The following is a 14,530-nucleotide window of genomic DNA, read 5'->3' on the forward strand; positions in this document are numbered from 1 at the left end:
TGCAATACAAACCAGTCAATCACATGGTTAACATCTTTAACATTCTTCTTAAGAAATGGCACATGGAAAACATCATGGACTGTCAGAGGTAGTGCAAGTCGATAGGCTACAAGCCCAATCCTTTCAATAATCCTGAAAGGTCCACAAAACCATGGTGCCATCTTGGCACATGATCCGGTCCATAATTAGCTCTTCTTCGGTTTGATGCGCAAGTACATATGTTCCTCAACCTGGAACTCCTTGAATAACCTATTCCGATCTGCACAGCTCTTTTACCTATCTTGTGTTGCTTTCAAATTCTTCTTGATTACTAGCATTTACCGCTCCATGTCTGCCAACATGTCTGGTCCAATCAACACCCTGTTAATTGGATCTCTCCAACTGAAGGGATTATTATAACTCTACCCATAAAATGCCTCAAAAGGAATCATCCTCAATGACTCCTAATAACCATTGTTGTAGGAGAACTCTACCAGTGGAAGATACTCTTCCGACTTTTGTTGTTGACGCATCACGTACATCCTCAACATGTCCTCCAATATCTTGTTGACTCTCTCAATCTGTCCATTTGTCTATGGATGATAAGTTGTCATGAAGGCCAACTTTGTGCCCAAACTTATAAACAACTCCTTCCAAAACTTGAAAGTGAACTTTGCTGACACAATATTCTTTGGAACACCATGCAATCTAACCACATCTCTAATGAATACATGTGTTACAACGCTAGCTAAGAATGCAGAGTTCATTAGAATGAACTATGCAACCTTTGTCAACCTGTTCACAACTACCATGATGGAATCATGTTGTGTCACTGTTCTCGGCAAACTTATGATAAAGTCCATGGAAATGACCTCCCATTTCCATTCTGGAATGACAATTAGCTATAGCAGTCCAACTAGATTACCTTTACCTACTGACAATCCAAGCACCTAGCCACAAACTCTGCTACATCCTTCTTCAGATTCGACCAATATTAAAACTTCTTCACTCTGGTCAATGTCTTCTGATAGCCTGGGTGACCTGAATATCGTTTCACGTGAAACTCCCTCAAGATCACCTTCTTAATCTCACTTCTATCTAACACATATATCTTGTCTCTAAACTTGACCAATCCATTCGCTGTAAGACAATTGTCCACATCGTGTGCACCTGCACCTGCACCTGTACCTGTACTTTATTGCAAGCTATGCACAATCTCAATATACTTGACATCCTGCTGACCTACCTACAAGATCCTATCTTGTAGATCTATCACATAGGAACTCATAGCTACTACATGATTTACCTATATCCACTTGTTAAGAGCATCTGCAACCTTATTCTCCTTTCCTTTTATGTATCTGATCTCAAAATCAAACTCACTGATTGTGACTAACCATCTAGTTTGTTTGACATTCAAATTTGGTTGGTCAAACAAGTATCTCAACCCATTGTGATATTTCATCAATACAATCCTCCTACCAAGAATATAGTGCCTCCACATCTTCAATGCATGTACGTTCGTTGCTAGCTCAAGATCATGTGTAAGATAGTTCTACTCATGTTAATTTAGTTCCTATGACTCATAGTACACTACCTATCCTTCCTGCTTAAGGACTCCACCAAGTCCTCTCTTGAAAGCATCTGTACATACTACAAATTCTTTGTCTGAATCTACGATCTTTAACACTGGTGCATGTATCAAAAAATACTTAAGCTCCTCAAAACTGGCCTCACACTCTTTGTCCATTCAAACTTCTTACATTTCCTTTGTAATGATGTAATAGGATAAGAAATATGTGAGAAGTTCCTGATGAACCTCCTATAATAACCTGCTAATCCCATGAAGGATCTCACTTCATCTACATTCCTATGAGCTACCCACTTCATGATAATTCTTACATTTTCTAGATCCACTGGTATGCCCTCCTTGGAGAAAACATGTCCCAAGTAATGCACCTCAATATGAAGAAACTGCACTTGCTAAGCTTAGCATACAACTGATGCTCTCTCAACAACCTCAACACTACTGCCAAATGCTCGACATGCTCTTCCTTTTTTTTATAATATACTAATATTTCATCAATGAGCACAATAGCAAACTTATCCAAATAGGGATGCAAAACACTATTCATCAAACACATAAAGGTAGTTGGAACATTAGTCAACCCGAAAGGAACTACAACAAACTCATAATGCATATACTTGGTCTGAAAAGTTGTCTTGTAAATGTCCTCCTCTTTAATGCATACTTGATGATATCCAGATCTCAGATCAATCTTTGACAACACTAGTGCTCCCTCCAACTGATTGAACAAGTCATCAATCCTCGGCAACAGATACCTCTTCTTAATGGTCATTTTGTTCAACTTCCTATAGTCAATGCACAATCTAAAAGTACCATCCTTCTTCTTCACAAACAATACCGATGTGCCCCAAGGTGATACACTTGGTCTAATGTATCCCTTGTCTAGCATTTCCTTGAACTGAAACTTCAACTATACCAGCTCAGGTGTGCTCATCCTGTAATGTGATTTTGATGCTAGAGCTGCCCCTCGCACTAGCTCAATAGAAACGTTTGCTTCCTTGTGAGGTGGAAACTCTGAAATATCTGTCAGAAACACATCCTGAAATTGTTGTAGAACTGGGTATCTGCTCAAAACATCTGCAACCTCAACTTCCTTACCTTTGCCTCTAGAAATATGCACTGCAATTAACACACACCCTTTTCTCTGACTACACTTTGCCTGCATAGTTGTTACCATCCTAACTTATTTGGCTTTCTTCTTTCACTGTAAGAATCTTGGTTCTCCATTGTCATCCACACACTCAATGGCTTTGTCATAACAATCCACATTGGTCCTATGAAGCTATATCTAGTCCATACCCAATAGCATATTATATGGTCCCAACGACAATATATTCAAGTGTGCTACTATAGACATGCCATTCAACTCAAATGCACAAGCTCTTACCCAATGATGCACTCTTTTCTTTGTACCTGTAGCCAATTGGCACTAACCAAGATTCTGCATGTGCTTCTTTATTCAAACCACACTTATCCACCAAGTTAAGACTAACATAGCTATAATTAGATCCAGGGTCATTCCAAATACAAACAAATTGCTCACAAATCTTACCGTCCATCTCAACAATAGATCCCTAATGGTCTGCATAGATACGAGGGACGCTCTGAACAACATCCCCAACAATCTTCATCTCCTGTGCACTATATATCTTAGGTCTACAACCTTGATTCTATGGACAATCTCTCTTAAGGTGTTCCTTACCACATGTCCAACACTCCAATTGTCCAGTACCAACACCTCTATGTTGTTGTTGTGATCCATGTCCCTGTCTAGATGCATTTAAATTCTTTTATGGTGCCACATTTTCTTTCTCTTCTGCATTCTAAGGCCTTGTTCTTTTCAACTTCCATTTACCTTTACCTTTATCCTTATCCTTCCTTTTCCATCCTTGCCGGGATTCATTCTTATGCTTTGAAAAGTCATAACAATGCTTCAATTTCCCAATGAATTCCTTAAGTGACTGAGGCTCATGATACTCAATCTGATCTCTAAATGCTAAAGGAAAACCACTGATAAATCGCTGAACTTTAGCCTTCTCATCTTTAAGATATAGTACATACCTCAATAGCTCCAGGAACTTAGTCATGTACTCTTCATCTGTCATTGATCTCATTTTTAGCTCATAGAATTCTTTTGCCTTACCATCGTAGTACCTTTCTGACAAGTACTTCTTACTGAAAAGATTTTTGAAATCATGCCAACTCAAGTCTCCGTCTGGATGTCTCTGACCCGCTTCACATCTTCTCACCAGATATGTTTTTACCTTTCAAGTTGAAAATGGCAATTTTGGCCTTCATGTTTTCTATGTACTCAAGCAACTCAAAGAAATTGTTCATCTCAAGTATCCAAGCCTCTGCATCTTTTGGTTTCTTCAAGTCTCCATCAAAACTAGGTAGCTTTTCTTTCTTAAACTCATATGTAAAATATCCCCTATCACTTCTCTTGTAAGGATGATAACGATGGTGATCATGATGCCTATCAAAACCAGAACTAGAATAATACCTGTATCCATCACCTCTCCTATCTGGAGCATCTAACAATCTCCCATCTCTCATTGTGTTATCTCTATCTGTCCTGTGACCACCATGAGATACGCTGCCATATGCCCCATTAGTTCTTTCCTCCTGTCCATTGTTGATTCAAAGTGGCCCCCATCACTGCAATTCTGATAAACTCTGAAGGGGTATTGCATTAACCTCTGCTTGCTTCTCTTGTGCGTGCATGATTTTGTCATTGTCTGCCTTACAACTACTTATTTATTCCTTTAAGATTCTCAATGTGTTTGCTAAGTCATAATAGTGCCCAACACCATGCTACTCATCTGATTCATCGGGAGAATCTTTGTAGTCTACCATCTTGTTAGTCATTTTAATCTCTTTGGTGCAAGACATACTATGTCAGCTAAGCCAAATCACAATAAACCAACGTACCTTAGCAAAATTCGGGGAGGATATCTCATCTGCAAGATCAACGAATCATTGTAATACATGTATAACATAATCATAACAACATATATACATATAACAATTAAGTGTATCAACATATAAACAACATTCTAGCTAGTGTCCAGACATCAATGCATGACCATATCTATTACACATACCATGACTTCATGCATGACAACAACAACCATACCAATGTACATTGACAATACACAAACATAACAATATGTAACCAATCCTACACTCATGACGACACACTTCACAATAACAACATCCTCTTTCACAAGGTGACATCACTACAACCATGGCCGACACCATGCATATGCAATGACCACATAGACCACAACGATAGTTAACACACGTGCAACCAACATGAATGCATGACCAAAAAACACCATCCATCCAGTTTGAGGGGTGAACCATGCTCTGGTACCACTCTATAACACCCTCCTCCTACATCTACCCATCTAACCAGCCAACTAGGGTAAACATGTGACGAGATGCTACTATGATGGGATTCAACCTCCTAGATGACCTTAAAGAAGCAAAATCAATGGAAACAAACCATACAGACCTTCCACATAAGTAATAGGACTCCCAGGAACCATCCCAGCCTCTGAGGTAACTAGCCCCTAGGTCCCACTAAAGTTTTAGGCCATTAAACTCCCAGACGCTCCCTTGATATGGACATGTATGCATCCAGAGGGCTCTGGATGCTCCCACTTCATGGAATGCCAATGTCCAGGGACTTTTCTATCTATGGTTGTCCTTGCGTCCCTAGGATTTGAGACACTTTTTCAGGCCGAGAGCCCAGGTCACTGCTCAAAACTAAATGACACCTTCATAACAAAAAGATAATAGTGGAATGATGATACAAATGCAATTACTTGAACAAGGGCTTGACGAGACCCTACTAACCATGACATGCATTTTGTCAAACATATCACAAATATGTAATTTACAGGAGTAAACAATAGTTCTGAGCATAGGGGTCTCATACATATATGAGAATTGTTCCCTTTTATCATTAGCTACATTATCATCCATTAGGTCATAGATACATTGTTAATCTATTTACAAATCCAAACATGAGGAAAGACATACATCTATTAGGGGAATTTTGAGGTCTAAAATGGGCCTCCTAAGAAAAATGTACAACCAAAATAAAATTTATAAGAACCAATAGGATTCAATATGATGATGTCAACCATGGGGGATGATTCACCTTTTTTGGAGTAAAAAAGTACAAAGATTAAAAAATAATAAAATAATAAAACTACTTTTTCAACTCATATTTTCAACTTATCTCCTTAGGTTTTTACTCAAATTTCGAGTAGGAGTATTCATTGGATGCAAAATTTAATTTATCATCCAAAGAGTAGCCATGTTGCATACTTTTGATGGACCCTACTACATGAAAATTGAAAAATACATGAAAAAACGTGATGGCAATAACGTTTTTTATGTATCTCTCATTTTTCGTGTAGCAAGGTCCATCGAAAGTATGCAATATGGGTACTCCTTGGATGAGGGATCAAATTGTATATCCAACAAGTGTTTCCACTCGAAATTGGAGTAAACCCATAGGGAGATAAGTTCAAAATACGAGTTGAAAAAATAGTTTTGTCTTTTTTCCCTATAAAATTTGATGATGTAATTTAATCTCATTTTATTATTTCCACTATTATTTTATAATTTCCTTAGGAGGCCCATTTTAGACCTCAAAAATCCCATAATGCATCACCGTCATAATACATGCTTATAGGCAGTATAATAACAACAGAACTATCAAGGATACTTCAGCGATAAAATCCACATATAAACCAATACATTTATACATAAGATATCAAGGAAAGAACCTCATATTACTGAATGCAAAATCCAATCTGGGATGGGACTACCATGTTCCACCCGACCATAAAATGGCTGAGTCAATTCTCTCTTTAGTTATTCACCCCTGTGCCATATTCCAAACATGGATGTGGGACTCACACCAAAAGAACCAACAAGGGCATCTCGAGGGTAAACCACCTCACCCTAATCAATAAAATCTAGGCTTTACATAAACCACAGTAGATCACTAGGCCAAAATAATAAACATGTACTAATAGGGTTTACCATGATTTCCACAAGATCACTAGGCCAACACAAGTATGGATGCTACCACATTTCTCCACCTACACCGTGAGGAATTATCCTGTCTCCTTGTCTCCTAGGCTTTACTGTAATCCACAGTTCGATCTAGGGATCACTAGGCCCTAAACCAAGACTCCACCCTCTAGGCTTTACTGTATATCTCGCCATTCACTGGAAAGGATCCCTAAGCCTAATCAAGGGTAAACACATCTAGGCTTTACCATATATCCCACCATTCACTAGTCGAGGATTCCTAAGCCCATTGAGGCAACACAAAATGTGGCTTTACCGCAACCCACAATTCAATTCAGGGGTTACTAGGCCAAGTGTTCTATTAGTTAGAGATCCACCTCACTCAACTTTGAATCCATCTAGTAATCCATCTCAACCAAAACATGAGAACCTCATCACACCATGGCTATCCAGAAATGGAAAGGCTAGGCTGAAAACATTGTCACACCTGGCAAACCCCATGCCATAACAACAAATAACCACATGCAATACCTTGCATACCAAATCTAGCAAGGAAAACACATATGAAAATAAATACCTGCAAGGAATCCTGCTGTAGCTGCTTGATCCTGCTCCTCCTCACTATCTCCTTCCTTCCTCTTGCCTTCTTTTCCTTTCTTGATCTAATGTCAAAGTGCTCCAAGAAAACTATAAGTGTTCGAGAGTGAGTGAGAGAGAGAAAATAATGAGAGAGCTTCAAAAATGAATTGACAAATGTTACCAACTGATTTTCAAAAGCCTTTTTATCAATTAGGCTTCTATTTTCTTCATTTTCCTCCTCACATGCAACTTGTGACCTTTCACCTCACTTTTTTGTTAATTTCCATTATTTTCATAAATAAATATGCCAAAAATGCCATTTTTCCTTTCCAAAGTCTTAGCCATTGCCTTTACCAATTTCCTTAGCCATAATAAACCAAATGAACACCCACACTAGGATGTTTTTCCACAACATTCAGTGTGGAATAAGTGTCCCATCAACTGTGATTATTAATTTTCCTTTATTAAATTTTATTACATGGAATTTTCAATAGGGTTGTTACAAGTTAATTTTTATTTTGAGTCCGATTAGTTACTTTTAAAAGGTTAAATTTAAAAAGTGTTATTCATACATTTGTAAACTAATTAGTATATTTTATTTTAGCAATTTCGAATTTATTTAATTATATAATTTCAAACATTTTGCTCATCAGAAGTTCATATCAAAGCATGTTTTATCATTCTCTCTGCCTCTATGCAAATCTTTTCATATTATCATAGCGAACATAAGACTTTCATATAATGGAGAGCATAGCTAAGAACAAATAGATATCATAGCAAGTTTAAGACTCTCCATAGAGTGGAGAGAAATTGAAAGAGAAGAAATTTGATGGTTTAAACTAGATCGCAGAAAGTCGAGCAAATTACAACTAAAGAGATATATTTATGTCGCGGGAGTATGTGACCTAATCCACCCCATCTCTGAGTCATTGAAAGAGAGCCATGGAAGAATCTATCGTATTTGTGGGTCGATTCACTTTGTTAAATATTAATTTAACATGTTTAATTAACAGTTACCATAGGGACGAAAGCTGCTACTGTCAACCATCACTATGTTTTCAAAAATCGAGTTATGTTTTGTCATCGTAATCCACTATCCACACACATGTTATAATCAATTTAAATAAAATAGATTTTATCATAAGTGGAGGACAAAAACAAATTGTTTATATTAATGGCTTACACGATTTGGAGTGCAAAATTTTCATGCTTAAGGCTTTGGAGTTTTCATAATTCCATTTTGAATTATTTTTCATATTCTAAATAACGTTTTTTAATTCCATGTTTACTATCGACGGATATTGCTATATTTGGTAATTGGTATACGGCAATTTGTTTTGGAGCAAAAGGGCAAAGTAATTTTATTTTTGGTAATTATTTTAAATGGGTTAAAGAAAGTATTAAGAAAAGGGTGATTGAGGTTTTCTTTGAAAAAAATATTAGTATAGATTTGGTGAGTGCTTTTTATTGCCACCACCAATTATTATATATATAGTTTCAAATGGGTTTGATGAACCCTCAAGCCAAGTAACTTATGAGTCTATGAAATAAGATCAAAGGGATCAATTTATAGCTAATAAGAAATATTGTATAATAATATTGTTTTTCATTCAAAAACGTTTGAATGCAAATAATCTTTCAAATATTGCATAAAAAACCACATCTAGAGAAGCTTAGGGTATTTTGGAAATGACATACATTGAAAGGAGGAGAAATACCATTTGATGGAGTGTTTCACTGCGATTGGAGTTTCTAATATTTATAGAGAAGCATGAGATTCTATTATTGTAGAAATAATAGGAGAAGTTGTAGAAGATACAACTTACATAAAAGAAGATATACACGATATGCAGAGTACACATGACCTCAACACTACAAAAAAGTTTGAAGAAATTTCAAAAGAAAAAATTGATTATGCACAAGATGCAAAGTATAAGAATGATGTATAAAGTGATGGCCACTATGAAGATACACATGTCGAGGATGAAATTAAAATCTCCTTTGGAGCAGCAGGAATAGGTAAAGACAACCTTTTAGTGAAAGTTGGATTTGATTATGAAGTTAAGTTAGCATTTATTGAAAAGTGGCTTCAAAGTTTAAGTATGATAAATATGAAAGTGGTTATGGATTCTTCTTGCAATGCTAGGGCTTTTATAGTTGACGTTCACTACTTGAACATTGTCACATGACTGGGGTTTTCTCCCATCCTTGTTGCATCGAGTTTCAAGTTTTCCTCGAGATCACAATAACTACATTCCAGATAGCCCCATGTTGCTCATTAGGGACTATGCAACATGATTTTTTGCTAGGTATCAAAGTTGTTGGAGTGATAGGGGATCGAGGGAATATATGGAGTTTAACCTCGATTAATCTATTATTTGCTATTGAGGGACATCACTATATTTGATAATTAGTATATGGTGATTTGTTTTGGTGGAAAAGGGGAAAATTGATTTTTATTTTATATATATATATATATATATATATATATATATATATATATATATATATATATATATATATATTATTATGGTTTAAGTAAAGTATTAAACAAAAGGTGATTAAGTTCCTTTTAGAAAAAAATCACTAGTATGGATTTGTTTAGTTCTTATTATCTTCTATGACCTATCATGATATAGATTTTTGTTGGTAAATTTTTTGAATTTTAGACCATTAGAATGAGAGCTAGATTATATATATGTGATTTATAGAATATTGTTTCAAATGACTTTTAAGAACCCTCAAGTCACGTATCCTATGAGTTTATGGCACAAGATCAAAGGGATCTACTTATAGCTAACAAGAATGATGATACAACAACATTGTTTCTCATTCAAAATGGTTTGGATGAAAATAATCTTCCCAATATTGTAGCAAAAACCACATCCAGAGAAGCTTGGGGTATTTTGAAATTGACATACATTGAAAGGAGGAGCAACACCATTTAGGAGAGTGTTGCACTGGTGAATGAAGTTCCCATTGTAAATAGAGAAACAAGAGATTCTGTTATTGTAGAAATAATAGGAGAAGTTGTAGAAGAGACAAACAAAGAAGAAGAGTATATATAAGATATGGAGAGTACATATGACATGAACACTACAAAAGAGTTTAAAGAAATTGCAAATGAAAAAAGTGATTATGCATGAGATGCAAAGAATAAGAATTATATAGAAAGTGATGTCCACTGTGAAGATAACCATGTTGAGGATAAAAGTAAAGGTTCCTTTGGAGTAGCGGGAATAGGAAAGACAACCTTGTAGTGAAAGTTGGATTTAATTATGAAGCTAAATTATCATTTCTTGAAAAGTGGCTTCAAAGTCTAAGTATGATAAAGAAGAATGTGGTTATGGATCTTGCTTGCGAAGCTAAGGGTTTTGTAGTCATCATTTTCTACTCAGCCACTATCACACAGTTGGGGTTTTCTCCCATTCTTGTTGCATCAGGTTTTAAATTTTTCCTCAAGGTCTCAATCGTTTCCTTCCAAATAGCTCTATGTTTCTCATTAGGGACTACGTAGCATGTTTTTTTTGTAGGTATCGAAGTCCTTGGAGTGCTTGGGGATCGAGGGAACCTAGAGAGTTTAACCTCGATCGATCTGATCTTTTTACATGATTCTTTTCATTGTGATTGTCAGACCAGGGCCGATCTAATATATTAATATTCAATTATTACTTTGTTGTAGTCGAAGGGGTGGCCTAAAGGCTGGATCTATTCTCATCAAACTCGTTAGGGTGGTAAAAGTTTAGCATTTTCAGATCAACAAGCTTTTTCCATCCCTTAGACCCCAGATCTATTATTCCAGTGTAGATCTATTAAAGAGACATGTCGAGAGGAGACTATAGTGCCTAAATATGGACTAGGAGGATATTCTCAAGGTCTTTGTCAAAATCGTTAATGGGAAATCTATCATGCTAAGGGTTCGAGGTTCAGATCTAGTGAAAGACCTGAAGTAGATCATTCGAAATTTCTTAGGTATACCAACATTATTACAAAGTTTGATTTATGAAAGAAAATTGTTGCAGAATTCCATTTTGTTGAAAGAATACAACATTTAAAGGAAATCCACCTTAATATTAATTATGAGGCTAAGGGGAAGTGCTACAAGAATTAATAATCCAAATTTCCCAGCATATTTCAACCCTAATGGATCTATCTCATTCAAGGATGCACTGAAAGGGAATAATGTCACTTCAGGTAATCAAGCTAAAATTTTGCCAAGACCTTACATTGTTGAGCGAATGGACAAGGTTCTAATTATGGACATAAAAACCCCAAAGGTAAAATCATTCTTTACTTATATACAATCTAAGGCTCTAATATCTCAATTTACTTTTTTGGTTGATACTTGAAGACTTATATTAGTGGGTGTGCTCTTATTGGACAACAACTTGTGATCTCTACTTCTGCACTAAAAGCTTCTTCATAGTACAATTTGATTCAAATCAAGAAATGTAAAAGGTTATAATTTGATTCAAATCAAGAAATGTAAAAGGTTATAAACGAATGGCCATAGTTTTGGGGTAGATCCAAGCTCTTTGTTACCCCATGGTTCCCAGAGTTTGGTGTAACAATGATGCCAATTTGTGTGAGGTTTCCAAACCTCCCTTTTTCTTTTTGGCACCATAAAGTCTTGGAGGATATTGGAAATATTTTGGTCAAATTCAAAAACATGCATTTGGATATAATGACAAAAGGAATCTTTATTTTTTCCAGGATATGTGTAGAGATCGAGATTAGCAAAGGTCTTCCTAATTGTCTTCTTTTAAAGCATGAAAAGGTTTTAGTGGAAACATGTGTTATATTATGAGAATATGATATTTAGATTCCTTGTGTTCAAACAAGTCATTTGTAGAATATTTTCACACATTGAACAAAAGAGGCAGACCCCTAAGCCAAGGGAATGGAAATTTCCCAACACTTCAAAAGATGAAATAGAAGAGCCCAATGAAAATATTCCAAATACAGAAGCACAAACACAACCTGGAAGCCAATCAAATGGAAAACTGGAGGATCAACCAGGAATAGTGACTCTTAACCAAAATGGTGTTGAATCAATATAGATCATAGTATCAGAGCAACAAAAGACAAAATCACCCACTCAAAAGGAAGTAGGTGGGAATAAAGAGAACCCATCTATTTGAGAACTTGGACTCAGATAAAGAAGTCCCCCTGATGGCAGATGAAAATCAACTAACAATAGTAACAACAACTTGTAATCAAGGATTCTGGAGAAAGGTGGAGAAAAAGAACGGAAATTAGGGGAAACTTAGCGATTTTTATCACACTTAGACCTGACAAATTAAAGTAATTTTATAGTATTTTCTTCTTATTTTTTTCATTAGCCGAAAGGATGACTTCATCAAAATATTTTGAGCATCTACAGAATGTAATTATGTTCCTTGTTTTTCTCGTTGAATAAAATTAAAATTTTTCTTTGAGAAAAAAATGCTACAATCACCTATAGTAGAGAATCTAGCTAAAGAAATCAAGGTAACCATGATAGTTCTTGAAAACTATGTGGCGATGGAAGAGAAGATGAAAGAACATGAATATATTGTGGGGATGGAAGAGAAGATGAAGTGACCTGAATATATTGTTTCTGATCTTATAGAGGTTGAAAACAAAGTTCAATCAACAGTAGCTAAGGTACAAGAAGATGCAGGAAACAAAGCTAAAGATGGAACTAAGAAAAGGACATATTCATGAAGAAAACCAAAGAAAAGTTAACCCTAAAAAACAAGAAGAGATATGAGTATAGTATTTGGAACAAAAGGAAGAAAAATATTGTAGAAAACAACCTAGCCCAACATACAAAAGTAAAACAAGTTTTTGAATTGACTCAAATAGTGTAGGCCTAAATGAGACTTAGACCAATAAGTAATAGTGGTCATAATTAAGGAGTAGTCATTGGTACTAGTAAATGCAATAGTTTAGTTTAAGGGGAGTGTTAAAAATTAATCTCTCTTGTTAGCTGAAGTAGTCAAATAGTTAATTGTTCATTTGAGTCTAATTACATATTTTTAGAAATTTCAATTTAGCAATGGTAAGTCATGCATATGTGGACTAAGATTAACATATCTAGATCTTTTGAGTCTGTTTAATCATGTAACATCAAATAATTGAATTAAGGCAATTCACTTAGTCGAAGTTCATATCAAAATGTGTTTCCTCATTCCCTCTCTCATCTTTGTAAATCTTTTCAAAGTTAACTACTTTAATCCTCAACGAGGAGGTAACAATATTTCATCAATAAGACTATTCTACGGCTTAGATCTAGAAGATCATCCTCTAACACCTCCTCTTCTTGTGAAAGATGTATGCTCTCACGATGCATTTGGTAGATATCTATCGAATGTATTTTGACATTCTAGAGAAAATTCCTCATAATTGTTAGCTACCTAGAAGAGTGCATTGATGACATCATATGAAAGAAGTCTTCACCGAACAAAGACATATTTTAAGATTTTCAAGTCAATGGACAAGACCCAAGTCTCAAGTCATCAAATGAATATGTGCTTTTAAGATTAATTCTAATAATTTGGTGCCAAATACACACGGGGGCTTCGCTCAATGAACCTATGATATAGCACATGCATTCTTGGCATACATAACAATACGCTTAATTGACTACATATTGGAAAATACCTCTAAAAATCACTTTATTTAACCCCCTACCAATACGAACCTAATACAGCTTCCCAATTTAGAAAACCCCTACTTCCACTAGATATTGTAGATATCCATTTCTCATTCAAATTTAAATTTATACTCCTTTTTTATAATGCTATATTTTTTTATTAACTTGTAGCTCCATTTTTTGGCCGAGCGGCTTATTCTACAACCCAGTATGATGTGTAACGCTATCAGTCCATCATCAAAATTGAATTGAAATTTTGCTCATGTCCACCAAAATAAAAATTATGAAAAACCTGAAAAATTAAAAATTAACTAACTATACAAAACATTTAAATAATGTCGGCTCATAAAAAAATTTACATGTGAAGAAATTAGATCCCTCTCAACTCATGTTAGATGTGTATTTAAGATGGATCTATGCTGATTTATACACACATATAAAAGCCCTTAAACCCTTTACATGTGAAGAAATTAGATTCCTCTCAACTCATGTTAGATGTGTATTTAAGATGGATCTATGCTGATTTCTACACACATATAAAAGCCCTTAAACCCTTATTATATGTTCAATATATTATGTCTTTTTTTCTTAATATATATCCCCAATATAAAACACATGATATGATATTGGTCCTGAATAAAACCCCATACAAATACATTGCAATTTCTAATCCTCCAATAAAAATGCCTTTAGTT

The sequence above is a fragment of the Pinus tabuliformis genome, chromosome 5_1 (assembly GCF_031772625.1).
Source record: "Pinus tabuliformis cultivar Carrire ecotype Pingquan chromosome 5_1, CPIR1, whole genome shotgun sequence".
Classification (NCBI taxonomy): Eukaryota; Viridiplantae; Streptophyta; class Pinopsida; order Pinales; family Pinaceae; genus Pinus; species Pinus tabuliformis.